Here is a 15,883-nt window from a genome sequence, read left to right as displayed (position 1 = left end):
CGCTTCAACTTGCCTAGGGCACCAAAGTAGCTAGAGCCAGCACTGGGCCCTGGACCGTCAAAACTTGAACCCAGTTGGTCAAATGATGTGTCAATCGAAAGAGGAGGGCCTAGACATCCATTTTGATGCGTTGAACACAGACAAGGGTTGAAGAGAAATACAGAATGGCCTTTCAAAGTAAAATGAAACTAAAACAGCACACGGGCGTTCCGCTGAATGTTAACTGACTTTTAGTCTCAGCTTTTAAATAAGAATTATTTTACACTTAAGTCCACTCTTAGCAGCATTCTTAAGAGTAATTCTCAAAAGTTTGATAAATACGGGCCCTGAACTTTAACAGCTAAATCTTATATTCTGAACAAGTTGTCGTCTGTTTTTTTAAATTCTTCACGTTATATTTTTTTCATGCGTTTGTGCTGTCAGAAAGACTACAGCAGTTGGAGGCGGGGCAAGATGGTGGAGGAGTGAGACGTGTGTCGCGTGGCTCCCGCTCCAACTTGTTCTGTTTGTGGTTCTATACTAAAAGTCCTTGCTGTTTTGAACATTTGGTCTGTCCGGACTCGACCCCTGAGTGATTCTTGCCTAGAAGAATAGAAGAATGGCGACAAACTCGAGGAAAAGCAAACATTCTAGCTCGACGGCTGTTAGGCCTGACGTCACCTTGGAGCTGACTGCAGCTAAAGCCGGAGATTTGGCACCCTCCTCTCCCTCCCGCAGTGAGGCGGACGCACTCTCCTTGAGGTCTAACATTCTTGCCGCTATAAAAACCGATCTCTCAACTGTGATCAAATCCGAAATAAAAGCGGCTTTGGCTGAAGAGTTTCCTCTTATTAAAGGAGAGCTGCAAGTGGTGAGAGCGGAGGTGGCTAACGGCACGATGCTACTGCGCACAGATCTGGACCACGTGACACAGAGCGTTAAAGAGGTGGAGGGCGGCTTGTCGACCTGGTCCGATGAGTTTGTTGCTTTGCGCACCACCGTGTTGGAACTGAAAGAAGAAGTCGATGGGCTCAAAAAGAAGTGTGACGATATGGAAGGGCGCATGAGAAGGTGCATCGTGCGGAGTATTAGAGTTCCAGAGACGTCAGAATCCAGCTCCACTTCAGCAGTGGCTAAACTGCTAGCAGAGGTCCTACAGATGGATAAAGAGCCACTGGTTGACCGAGCCCATCGCTCTCCAGTTGGAAACAGGTCAGGTGATAAGCCACGGGTTATTGTTGCCAAGCTGCACTATTATCAAGAATGTGTGGAAATACTGCGTTGGGCTCGGAGTCGTGGTCCTCTTTGTTTTAAAGAGACACCGATTATCATCACATCTGGCTACACAGGAGCTGTGGCCAGGGCTCGAGCGGCATTTACAGAGGTGAGGAGGCTTCTTCGCAACCGACGTGATGTTCGCTATGGCCTGCTTTTTCCTGCACGGCTCCGCATCTCTCGGGGAGGAAAACAAGGAATTCCTAGATGCCAATAAAACAATGGACTACGTTCAAAAGAAAATCATCTCAGCGACAGACAACGAGGACCGGCGTTGACCACTGGTCCAATCTTCATCGACCCATTATGACTGTCAGGTTGTAATGAACCTATCTGCGATAGGAAATAAATGTCATACAACACCAGAATTCTGGATCTGAGTGAGGTTTATTTGTCACCGGACTGACAAGCCAAACCACACTGAATGAAAAAACAGGAAGTCCTTGTTTAAATACAGAACAGGATTCTTCAATGCCTGAGTTCTCCCTCTGCTGGCCTATGGCTGAATCACAGGCATTCAGACAAAAGACCTCACACTTATGTTAATACAGCTTTTAATTATATGTTGTTAATAATTCGGACATGTATCTACCCTATTTCAATTAACACATAATAGATCAATCATTATAACAATGTTATAAAAAGAAACCCCTAATACTCTGGTGTTGTTTCTGAAATCAGTACTAATCTGTAATAATTATAAATTTCTTCAATCCCCCTTTTCACATGACCAAACATGTGAAATAAAATAAGAAATTTATAATCTACATGTTTGCATTAAGGCACAAATGTGTATGCAAATTACTCTAAGCGATACAGCACAACGTGGAAAATTTCTAACATCCCAACCCTTAAATACAGTAATATGATTCATTTATTCCACCCCAATCAAACTAGAAACATAAATCAAAATATGAAAATATCAACCAGGTCAGCTGTTACTATGATAATCGGGGCTAGAGGTTCAAGCACATAGCCCACCTCCGGAGACTAGTCCTCAGCACTGTCCCATCTCCTCCTCTGCATCAAACTGACCTGGTTAATAACATTGCCGCTCGTTACAACATGAAAATATCAAAAAAACAAAAACCAGCTCACTTAAACTTTTATACCATAACTAAACATACCTGCTTAATGTGACTTTTCTAAAAAGAAATAATAATGAAAAACAAATGGAAATCAGACAACATTTTATCAAAGACATTTAAAATCAACACATTAATCTATGAAGTTCATGCCCGACTACATGAGTGTAACAATTTCAGTCTTAACTTTCTATATCTAAAAATGTCAGCTAGAATCATCATTTTCAGGGCCCTCTGGAGATTTCACACATCATCTTCGCCGTAGGGGATGTCAGCAGTGGTCTTGGGGTGGTGACCGATGTTCATACCATTTGATATTCGATGTTGATTTTGGACAGTCTGGGAGATGGCCCTTAAACACAATACTCTAGCCACAGGAATGCCACAAACACAGCAAAAATCCAGTCTTACTACCATCATGACTAATTGCATTACCACAGTCGACATCACCTTTTAAATATCATCCATCTCCACAGACAATGTTCTTGGGCCTTTAACAGCCTTTGTAAATAACCCATCAGTTTCAGTGTTTCCTGGAATAAATGTACACTAAGATGAACCAAAAAAATGAACAAACTTCCCTTTGTTCAAACACCATAATTGTAAATAGACCACTACCAAGCCAACAGCATAGACTTAAGCTATTTTATAATTCCATCCTCACCATATGTACCAACCACTTAGAAATAACAGGTTTGGTGGAGGAACAGACCCAGGGCTCAGGCAAGTTTCAAAAAGGAACAAAAAAGGATTTATTTAAATAACAAAAAGAGGGCTGATGGCAGCAAACTGACAAATTCACAGCAGGAACACACAGGCAGAGGAACAAGGTACAGAGCAGGCGACTCACAGAAACACAACAATGATCCGCACAAGACTGAGACAGGACAGGGCTTAAATACACTGACAACTAATGACTGAACAGAAAACACCTGAGGAGAAACACAAGGGTGACGATCAGACTGACAAGGAGCAGCTGGGCAGAGACACATTGGGGAACATAGAACACACTAGGAAAACCAAGGAGAATAAATACAGACTATGACAGCACCCCCCTCTTAACGATGGTTCCCGACGTCGAAAAGGGAGAGGCACAGGACACGAGGAACACAAACACGAGACAGGGGAACTCGGGACAAAGAACACAGAAGTCCAGGGGGACATCCAGAAAACTGTCCAGAGAGTGCCCCCGCCACCGCACGAGGCCCAGCAGGAAGCGTAGTAGAAACATCACAGGAAGAGGCGGGCGCAGATGAGGGGTCAAGGGAAGAGGCGGGCGCAGACGAGGGGCCAAGGGAGGAGGCGGGAGCAGATGTGGAGCCAAGGGAGGAGGCGGGAGCAGACGTGGAGCCAAGGGAGGAGGCAGGAGCAGACGTGGAGCCAAGGGAGGAGGCGGGAGCAGACGTGGAGCCAAGGGAGGAGGCGGAAGCAGACGTGGAGCCAAGAGAGGAGGCGGAAGCAGACGTGGAGCCAAGAGAGGAGGCGGAAGCAGACGTGGAGCCAAGAGAGGAGGCGGAAGCAGACGTGGAGCTAAGGGAGGAGGCGGGAGCTGATGAGGAGCCGTCGAAGGTTGGCGGAGCAGGAGCCTTGGCGACAGCGAACACAGGCGACAGAGGGGACGAAGGGGTGAAGGCAGCCAACCCAGGCGACATGGAGGCGACGGCAGCCGACCCAGGCGACATGGAGGTGACGGCAGCCGACYCAGGCGACATGGAGGTGACGGGCGATGATCCAGGCGACATGGAGGCGACGGCAGCCAACCCAGGCGACATGGAGGCGACGGGCGATGATCCAGGCAACATGGAGGCGACGTGGAGGCAACAGCAACCGACCCAGATGACGTGGAGGGGGTGGCAGCCGACCCACGAGCCTCGAGGATCGCCGACTCAAGAGTCACCATCAGGACCTCAGACTCCAGGACCACCGATTGTGGAATCGCCACTGGGACCACCGACTCCAGGACCACCGATACTGGGACCACTGACTGTGGAACCATCGACTCCGGGCCCACCGGGACCACCAACTCAGGAGCAGACTCTGGGACCACCAACTCAGGAGCAGACTCTGGGACCATCAACTCAGGAGCAGACTCTGGGACCACCAACTCAGGAGAAGACTCTAGGACCACCAACTCAGGAGCAGACTCTGGGACCACCAACTCAGGAGCAGACTCTGGGACCACCAACTCAGGAGCAGACTCTGGGACCACCAACTCAGGGACGGTGACCACCGATTGTGGAACTGCCACTGGAGCCACCGGCCCAGCATACTCAGGAGGCCCAGCAGACTCAGAAGGGGTGGGAGGGTGGGTGTTCAAATGCTCAGCCAGAAGACGCCGAGCATACTCACTGACCCTCCGGTGGCCAGGCAGGAGCAGCACATCAGGAAGCCTCGCCAAGACATCCTCGATCTGCTGGCAGAGGAGTCATTTTGCCCCATAGGAGGAGGACCACCGGAGGATCATCAGCGATCCAGCGATTTGAGGGCTTGTTACCTCATCCTCCCACGGTGGCAGAGACGGGACCGGCTCTTCAGGGGCTGGTGAGGTCAAACCGGTCGTGTGGAATTGAGGCGGTGGAGAAAAAAATCATCTGCCTTCTGGAAGGGCAGACCCGAAAAACCTTTGCCTGCAGGCTGGGTGCATGGTCGGATCATTCTAACAGGTTTGGTGGAGGAACAGACCCAGGGCGCAGGCAGGTTTCAAAAAGGAACAAAAAAGGATTTATTTAAATAACAAAAAGAGGGCTGATGGCAGCAAACTGACAAATTCACAGCAGGAACGCTCAGGCAGAGGAACAAGGTACAGAGCAGGCGACTCACAGAAACACAACAATGATCCGACACAAGACTGAGACAGGACAGGGCTTAAATACACTGACAACTAATGACTGAACAGAAAACACCTGAGGAGAAACACAAGGGTGACGATCAGACTGACAAGGAGCAGCTGGGCAGAGACACACTGGGGAACATAGAAAACACTAGGAAAACCAAGGACAATAAATACAGACTATGACAAGAAAACACTGCTAGACCATCTCCACAGACCCCCTTAGTGGTATCAATTAGCCCAAGAAAATACCACTTCAATGTGACAACCCCAAACGTTCATATAATTATTCTATAATGATCACACCCATAACATAATTCAACAGCCGTCACCATTTCAATTAACCACAATGTATCTCCCTACTGCCACCTCCAGGCCTAACACCTGTAACTAAACTACAATTAACCATTCGACAATTATTGAATAGAATTGAATATAAATCGTAAAGCATAAGTCCTGAAAGAGAATGGTCACGCTTGCGCAGACATTCACATTACAGTTGTTCACATCAGACTGGCAACCTCATCTGCTTGAATGTTCTGAAAAGCGAATGTTAGTTTTTCACCACATCAGAGAAACCTTGTAATTTTCCACCTGTAAGCCAAAATGTTATTACTACAAACTCGAGACCTGTGGAATTTGTTATGTTTTGACACAGTCAAAATGATACAGTTTAACATCATACATGTTATTTTCGCACTGGAAACAGTCTTTTTCTTTCATCCAATATATTTGTCATATCAGTTTCACCCATCAAGGCTTGTCATGACCTGTAAAACCTTGCTCTGAATGATCTATTCACAGAGCAACGATGAAACAGAATCACCACCTCTTTCACTGGGATTGAACTGATATCTCTACCTGCTGTATGACATTTTAATTGATCTTTTTTTATCATTGAACAAATTTGTTATATACCTACAACACATCTTAAAAACCTTCAAATTTCCAGGTGTATTCTGGGAGATGTGACGTCTCCATTTCCCCCTCATACAGTTACACATTCTCCTCCCCCTTTGTACAGGTAAGTTTCTCTGATTGGTCCACATCACACTTATTTCCAGTAAAACAAAAAGTTATCATTTATTATGACGACATTTAAAACAGCAATAATACCCCTAATCCCATCAATTATTCCCCCTGTAGACCTTGATAAAATGTTTATTAAATATTTTAAATAGTTTCGGTTTTATGAATTTATGCTGCAGCAAATCCAATTACTAGCCATCATTTTTATTTCGAAATATTAATGTCATTATAGGGGTGTTGGTGCTCATTCGTCCATTTAACCATTATAGGTTCCATACACTAATAAAGAAAACAGTTTTCTATTCCGACTATCAGAGAATCAGCTGGTTATCTTACAGCAGCTATTAGGGTAAGTCCGACTATTTCAATTTGATTTTGGAAGTATTAAATCCACACCAAATTATGATTCTGTAAACAGTCCAGTCACTCACAACACCTGGTCAAACCTGATTCAGATGCTGGCACAGTAAGGAAACCTGCTGCTAAACCTGTCATACCAGTAACAACCAGTGGTATAGAAACATTTTAGATCCGCCCTGCAAATCCACCATAACATTTAAACCTCTGAGGGCTGAATTTTTTTTATGCCTACGCTGACTTTTTGAATATTAATTCTCTCTATTTGGTTAACTTTATTTATGTTTATTCAACCAATATGTCTTACATTTTCCACTAGGCTACAAACACTAATCTACCATAACTAATAAATTTAGCTCTGTACCTCTTTTAAAGCTGTATGAAGTTAAAACCCAAATGGTCTCTCTTTTACCCATCAGTAATACTCAGTTCGCTATTTCTCTCCCTTTGCTTGTACAAAACATGTTGTGTTTATCAATAATCAATCAACCCTGTCTTCCTTCTCGGCTGTTATTTACTTCCAAAGACTCTGATGTAGTCACAATACCCATATATTAAATTTTCCTCTAACCTCACCGTATATAAAGCTAAAATTAAGACCTATTTATTTATAAAAGCTTTTGGCTTTTTGTATAGTATAAGTTTTCCACCTTATTTTATTATAGTCCTGCTTATAACTTATACTCCCATACTTTAATTTGACCTGTCGCCTTATCCTTGTTGACTCAACCACTGTTATTTATGTATATTTATAAATAGGTTTATAAGTAGGGTGAATCAATACACCTAAATAATTATGTCATTTTTCAATCATTTTCTCTTAGTCTTTATTATCAGCCTTGAATAAATTCATCACAACTATCACACATTAAACCCATTTGTGTGTACTGTATATGGCATTTCTTAAGATTTTAGAATTTAACAACTTAAAACTACAGCACTTTAAATACTCTAAGTCCCCTGCTTTTAACATCAGACAAACTAATTTTAAAGCTGACTTCCTAAACATAAAACTTTACCTGTTTTAATGTTGGTAATGTGATATCTATTCAATTACCTCTACATATTATCATCAATAATATTCAGTGTCACATCAAATTTTAATAATTTTAGGTTTTCCATTACAGAATATATTCAGTTATTTATTTACTTATTTACTTTTAAGTCAGTCAATTTTTTATCAGTGTTTACAGTGTACTTGAAGTTTAATCAGTTTGTATATGTTTCAGTTAACCAAAATCATTTTTAAAATGACATTCCTCATCAGTCATAGCCAGCTATAAACTACTCATCCTGATCTGTACAGGGTAAACATCATCACCCCCTCAAGTCGTCATTTCATACACAACTATTTACATGCAACATTATTAATATCCTACTTCTATATTCCAGCTCTTTCATTAGGTGTCCCGGACCTCCCCTCAGCTTCTCCATTACCAAGCCGTCTATAAATCTCACATCCAGCACCTGGCAGCACTGTTCCCCCTGCAAACAGAGAGCAGATTCATCACACACAGATCCTCCTGATTCATTTCATATTCGGAGAACAATGTTGCCCAGCTCGCAAGGCAGTCTTTCCGTGCCCCCACCGGAGTTCAGAGTTCACAGTCCACAGGTTTTCATCTGGCACATTGTAGGACCCTCTGGGTTGCCACGTTTGTTCTCTTTAGACCATCATCTAGCTGGAACGATGGCCCCATCTCAGTGTCTCTGCTCCACCTGTGTGCCACAGCATGTCCACAAGAGAAGTGCTCCGCAGATCAGTCCACCATGTTTCTGGCCTTTTGTGTCTTATATGGTCTTCCTCAGAAAACCGGCCCACTGAATTCACTGCACGTTTTCACCACTCATCCACAACAGGAAAAAACCCACACCACCATATACCAAAAACGAGATTTATGACCAAAAACATCTGACAAGAGGTCCCGACACCAACCCCCTATGCTAATTTTCTGGTACTGAAGGATCACTGACTTTATCAAGTAAGTGACTCAGTGGTATGATGCCCCCCTGCACAGATGAGATCACATGCATTATCAGACAAATCTTAGCAGAGTGTCCACTACTGCCCCACTCAAACTATACACCCAATGCACCATTACTCCTGTTAATTATCTATACCTCTTGTTTATGAAAAGCAATGTTTTAAACAATTGTTCAATCTTTACATTTAAGTCCTTTTTATTTCCATTTATGTATCTCTTATATTATTCTATTTTGTTCTGTTTTATTTACTTTATTTTAATGTCTTACAACTAATCTGCTGACACCTGTGTTTTACATTTTTCTATCATCCACTATCCTATTTATTAGGGCATACCCTTTTGAACAACACCCTTTTTTCCATAATATGTTTGTAAGAAGTGCCATCCTAGTCTAGTCATTACTGCAAATTTTTCCACAGCCACCTGTGTTTTCTGTGAATGGGATTGTCAGGTCAACCTGCTCCTTTTACCTTTTGTTTTCTAAAATATTTTACCTTATGCAACGTGAACCCCTAAATAATGCAGTCTTTCTCCTGCTTGACCATCGTTGCATCTTTCCCACGGACAGTCCTTCTCAGCAGTGAAGTACCTGCTCAATACAAAAATCTCAGAAATCACAGGAATTAGTACCTCCCAATTTCAATTAGTACTTATTTATCTATTTACTGCTTTTATTTTTATTTTTATTTTCTCCCATATTTCAGCTCCATTTTCAGTAGTTGTCTTAAACTTATTTTGACAATATTCCTAGTGACCAATATGTGTTGTTTGTGGCAAATGTTGTGGTAGATAATATGGAGGTGCAAAAGCTCAAGAGCCCACACACAAAACACGCGTCCGTCTTGCAACTCTAAACTTCTTTACGACCCTCTATCTGACCTCTCCTTCTACCAGGCAGGTATTGGTGACGCTGATAATTTTGAGGCTGATTATTGTTCAGCCCCTCTGCTCCCTGCAGCAAAACCTGTTGCTGTGGGCCTGTCTGATGCATTTCCCCTAGTTGAGGCATCTGTACTGCACACTTCTCTTTTGGCTGGTCCACTTTGTCCCTCAGATCTTTCAGCTTAGCTACTGCTAACTGTGCCTCTAAGTTCCTCATCTCTTGTTGCTCATCCTGTTTGTCCTTCACCTGTTTATTAATAAAGTGGACCACATGCTCAATCCACAAGTCATAAACAGGCATTAGCTTCTCTGCATTAGCTAACATTTGAACTACTTCTTTGTATGGACTCCTGCTGTCAGTCTTGTCTTTTTTCTGCTCAGTCTCAGTCACATCCGTTGTCACCTGATCCTGTTTTGTCTCAGAGGCTCCTTCAGGAGAGCTCCTCTCGTCAGCTGCATCACAATGTGTAGTCTGAGTGTGTGTGAAAAGTTTGTCAGATGTCAAGGTCTTGTTTTCACCCTCTTTACTGGAGGTCAGAACAGGTCAGAACGTCTGTCATAATTCTAAACATCCGGCGCCAGTATTTATAAATCTTTTCCTTTTCTGGAGCTATCTTAGTCTGTAATACTGTCCTGGATTCATCTGTTTTTAAGCCCTGTTGCTAAGAACGCTCCAATTTACAAACAATTCTCTGAACAGCTGCAGGGGTGGGTGCTGCTAAATCTAACTGCGAATATTCACCCTCAGATAACAATACCTTACACATCTGCATAAACACATCCTTCTCTATTTTTACATGTTTAGACTCTACATCCTCAAGGTAAATCTGAAAAGTCAGATACAAGATCACACCCAAAGAGCCCTGTTGAAAGTTATTCAGCTCCTCTATAAATTTATCAGACATTTTTATTAACGTATACACGTAACCCCAGCTCAGGAAATCTGGCACAATGCACAGCAGTTGGCAAACCTGAAATAGACAACCCTAGTAGCAGTCTACATCAGCCCCCCTACTGTTGAACAATTTCCTGGCCTGGTTACCCTAAACTAACAAAAAAAAAAAAAAAACTCACACTTTTAATTATGTGTTGTTAATAATTTGGACATGTATCTACCCTATTTCAATTAATACATAATAGATCAAACATTATAACAATGTTATAAAAAGAAACCCCTAATACTGTGGTGTTATTTCTGAAATCAGTACTAATCTGTAATAATTGTAAATTTCTTCAGTTATATTATAAAACAATAGTTAATTAAACATATAAACTTATCTGAACATATATTAAAGACTCCACAAACCAATAAAGCTCAGTCATTTTTTGGACAAATTGTCTGTGAATTCCCTAATTACATTAAAATGGTGAATTGTCCTCAACACCATGCCAGGGAAAAAAATAAAATGTCTTAAACCCGTCTATGATATTTGATGTTGCCATGGCACCTCTCCAGTTGTCGAGTTGAAGTAGTCACAGTATTTTTGTCTGATTGAAGCTGCCTCTCTGCTTGAGTTGTTGGAGCCAGTCTGGGTGATGGCCTCCAAACCAGCATCTCTTGTGTTGTCAGTGGGTGGCAACTGTGGAATCCCTCACTCCATTTCTCTATTTTGCCGCATGTAATTATGAAGAACACACGTTGCCTTCACAACAGAATCAGCTTTTCCTGGGCAGATACCCAGAGCACGGCGATACATTCGCCACTGGGTAGAAAGGATGCCAAAAGCATTTTCAATTATTCTCCTGGCATAAGACAAGCAGTAGTTGAAGCACCTCTCTTTTCTTTGTAGCTGTCTCCCTGGATATGGCCTGGATATGGCCTCATGATGTGTCGTAGAAGGACAATAGAATGTGAAGTATTTGGAGCCAGAGGATGGAGGAGCTTTTAGCACAACATGTTTCCCATCTAGTGCACCAATGCAGTTTGGGAAATTCCATCTTGTTTTGAAACCCTCTGCAATGGCTTTCCAGTCATCTGTTGTTGGCTCTGGCATGTATTCAGGTTGCAGCACATCCCAAATGGCCTGTGAGACGTCAACGACAATCTTTCCAGTAGTTGAGTTTCCCACATACTGTATTAGTTGAACCCAATGGTTGCAAAGAAATCTCCTGTTGCAAGGAATCTGAAGAAAATGTATAAATAAGAAATTATGGTACAGTTAAAAGCAATAGTATAAATAGTACAAATAGTATAATAGTACAAATATTCACTGACTTAAATCTAAATTACATTTTTTTAAAGTTCCTAATATATGTTTTTGTAAGTATGGTGTTGACTTATTTTGATCTTGTTTTTACAGGTGAAGAGGTCAAAAAGGATTAGAAAAACCTCAGAGACACTTTCATTAGAGACTGTAAAGCTCTTAAAACTAAGAAAAGTGGCTCAGCAGCTGGTGACCAGAAGACATGGAAGTACTTCCACATCATGTCCTTCCTGAAGCCTTATATAAAGGAGCGTGATACAAGTGGCAACCTAACAGCGGATGACCCACAGAGGGAGGAGGAGGAGGAAGAGGAGATGATAACATCAACCCTGGAGCCTGTGACAGAGGGTGAATATGGTGTGGATGCTGATCTACAGCACACTACAACCAGTGAGACCACTAGTGATTCCAGCAGCCTGGACCTGTCAGCTCAGGAAACGCCACCCTCTCAAAAGACCAACCCAGTGAAACGGAGAAGGCCTGATCAGACCAGCGTTGAGGAGTCCATCCTCAGCAGACAATATTCGAGCCCATATCCAACGTACTGCTGAAGATGAAGATGAGCTCTACCTCCAAAGCCTTTTGCCCATTCTCAGACGGCTTATGGGAGCCTGAAAATCTGAAGCCAAGATGGAAATGAGAGTGCTCCACAAGTTTGAGTTTGGAGAAGGATGATTATCTTCTTATCATCTTTAGTGATTCATGATATTGCACTCATTTGCACTGTATGTTTACAGCTCCAGATACTATTATAAAAATATGTTTAATATTTAAAACACTCAAATGTTGAATTGTTGCCTTATTTGTAAAAGTGCAATATGTAAATCTCATTAAAATAATTAGATTTGTCATATGTGCTGTTCATTTTTTACTAAACAACCATACACTGCTACACCTGAGTTATAATATACTGTAACTGCTAGCATTCAAAATAAATATTATGGGCTTAAACATATTAAAAATTACATACCTCAAACAGATAGCAAGCCGTTCTTCAGGACTGATCATGTTTGTGTGAATCTTCTTAATTTTGGGGGTTACCATGTTTAGTAGTTTGGAAAAAAGTTCAGGGCTCAAATGAAAGTAGGCTCTGAATTTATCTGGATCAGCCTTGAGATCTGTCATCAAATGTTAATATTCCCCATGTTGCTTCCTTATCTGTAATATAGGATGAACCCAAGGCTTTCTTTTTCTTTTGTAGAGTAGACTTAACAGCAATATTTCAGTCAATTCCAGTAAAATCTTCTGACTCTTCATCCTCGTTGCCTTGTCTGATACAGACTGCTTTTAAAATGTCAAAATCACTCACAATATTGATAATAATATTTATTTTCTTGACAAAACCAGTTGGTGGCGGTAGTGCACTGTTGTTTTTTCCCAACCGCAAATAAATGACGAGTAGAAAACAACCAGTCAGATTGCTTGGAGACAAGCGACTCCATAGCGCGATTTGCAACGCAGCTGTTGCTATCACGTCCCGTGTCGGGTTTCACCCTGGCTGCGATGACAGCCATTGATCGCTATAGTTTGTCGCTCCCCGTGTGTCGAGCCCATTAGGTTCTCGCGGCGCGTCTAGCACATTTAGTGCTGTGCAGTGTGAAGCAGTAGGTGCGGTTTGAGCGTTTGACATGCATGTGTTGCATCCAAAGCAGTCGATGTTTAAGTTCAAAAATCTGAACTTTTGCTGCTCAACGCGCCAGGTCGCTAATTGTTAACCAATCAGAGAGACTCATTTTTCCATGTGATGGTTTCCTGAATGTCGCCCACTAACCTGAGACAGACGGACAGGAGCTCTTTAGTTAAAATCGACCGTCTGTAGTTGGTGTTATGGCTGGAGATATCAGCACCGATGTGAGTCGTTAACTGACTGCGGTGTTAAAGTGGGCTCAGGACAAAAAAGTTTGTCAGCTCGCAGCTCCTGGAGTGGTGAAACTCACCGAACAGACCACCTCTAAATTATCTGGTGAATTAATTATCTGGTGAGCACAACGTTCGCTTGCTCTCAGTAAATAAAGCAAAGCAATATTCTCACGTGTCGTGGCCAGTCATTAGCGATTGGGTAAATCAGATTCAATCATTTTAAACTTCAACAGAGGCCATGCCTCCAGGAAGCAATCCCTTCACAATAGCAGAGAGTCCAGACCCTCTGTACGAAGCAAAGCGAAGAACAAGGGGCTGATTTTTACCAGGCTAATTTACAGCCAACATCCTCGATATATAAATTAGACTTTTGTGAGAATGGGAGATCATCATAAATTCTTCTGTTGAAATGTGTGAAACAACAGGTGTTCATACTGACAAAATATTGCTAAGTTTGTGCAAGCGGGATTAGAGATGGCATTTAAAATATAGCTACATATTTTCAAACTGAACAATTTCACACTCATGAAAGAGTTACATTAATAATGTCTGTCATTAATAATGCAACAGATTTATTCACTGTTAGTGATGAAATCACATCTTTGTTTGCATCTGGGGGGTTTTTTCCTAAATTTTTTTTACTTTTTTACATAAATAATATTTGTATGTGTTTTTGATAAATAACTGAGAAAAACCAGACTGCTTAAAACCTATGTTCTTTATGTAGGACACTGTTGTTGTTTTTGCCTCCATCCTCCATCCTGACTATTATTTAATTATGCTCCTCGTCTGTGAACTCTAACTTGAATAAACTGGGTCAACCAAAGACTATTCTATTGTCACGAAGAGCCTACAGAATAATCCAATCTTGCATTTTTTTGGCTGAGTTTTCTCAAATGACAGTATGATCACAAAGAAACCCAAACTCACATGAACAAACTGACATTTACAAATGATCAGAGTAACTTAAAGGTTTGTTTTAATTGCTTGAAAATAACGTGCCCAGATGAAATTGAGTGTTTCTCGGAAGTTACAAACTTCTTTGAAATCATCTTGGTATCAATATCGTGACATTTTTATCAGAGGTGTCACCACAGCAGATACTATTGTTTTACAGAAAATGAGGATGGAACATTGGAAAAAATGAGGATTTTCTTGCTTCTCTTGAAGTTTCTGTAATATAGAATAACTCCTCAGAAAATATGATGAAGAAATCCAAAACCTCCATGAAACCATAAATCCACGTGAACATTACTTGTGCACATACAGGTAAGGTAAACTAGGGCAATTGTTACAAAGTAAAGTAACTGAACAAATTGGACCAAGTTGTATGTGTGGTTGGTGTGTTAGTAGATTTCTCAAGGTAGTCTGTTTTGTTACAAACTCATGATGTTCAGTGTGTAAAAAAGAATAGAAAAATTATATTAAAGTAGAACATTTCTGAAGTATGATCTCAGAAAATATTCACCTAAAAAACGAGTTATAAGTCACTGTTCTATACTTTTCAATAAATATTTAACTATTTTATATTATTAATCTTAATTATTTACAAGAGTGCTCTTCAAATGGCTGGAAAAAGTATAGTTTAAGCACTAAGCTTATCACCTTTTCCTCCCTTCTGAGTTGGCAGGTATGACTTAGTCAAATGAAAGGCTTTTCATAAAAACACTAAATGTGAAAGGAGTTATCAACACAAATCATTCATTCAAGTTAAGATAAAGTATATAGCTACAGATGATTAAGTTAAGAGCCATTTGAGAGTGAAAAAAGAGAGAGACTTTGGGAGCCATTCCACAAGAGCTGACTTTCTCAGAAGAACAGCACTTCCTTCCATCATTACAGCTTAGAGCCATTGGAGCTGATTCATCAAAGCTTTGCGCCTGAAAAAAGACGCTCAAACTTGATAGGGCAAATAAAGCTGATTTATGAATGGTGCTGCGTCTGTCAAATGAGCAAAACAACAGATGTAATCCATTTAGCGTGTTTGTCTTCATGAATATGCAGAATTTATGATGATTATCAAACGTAAAATAGTGGGAGGAGGATATGCAGATATATAAACATTTTACACACATAATGTCAAACCTGAAACGTTCCGGCTGCTGTTCCTGCATCTTAATTCAGCATGTTTGAAAGGCAAGTGTTGCGCAGTGATTCATTTGCTGTTATCTCCTCTGCTCCAGCATTGTGACAGTAATTACATAATATATATTGTTGTGGCAAATGCAGAAACACGTCGGAATAATGCGAGAAAAGTCTGCGTATGTGATAATCAAAATATGATTTTATTGTGAGCAACAATCACACAGAACTCAATCAAGAATGTTCTGTCTGCTTGCCGCTCCCAGGCGTCAGCAGAACACAGCATATAATATGCACTAGGCCAAACCCATGTGT

The sequence above is a fragment of the Austrofundulus limnaeus genome, unplaced genomic scaffold, assembly GCF_001266775.1.
Source record: "Austrofundulus limnaeus strain Quisiro unplaced genomic scaffold, Austrofundulus_limnaeus-1.0 Scaffold485, whole genome shotgun sequence".
NCBI classification, from domain to species: domain Eukaryota; kingdom Metazoa; phylum Chordata; class Actinopteri; order Cyprinodontiformes; family Rivulidae; genus Austrofundulus; species Austrofundulus limnaeus.
Note: the sequence above shows the minus strand (reverse complement) of the source record.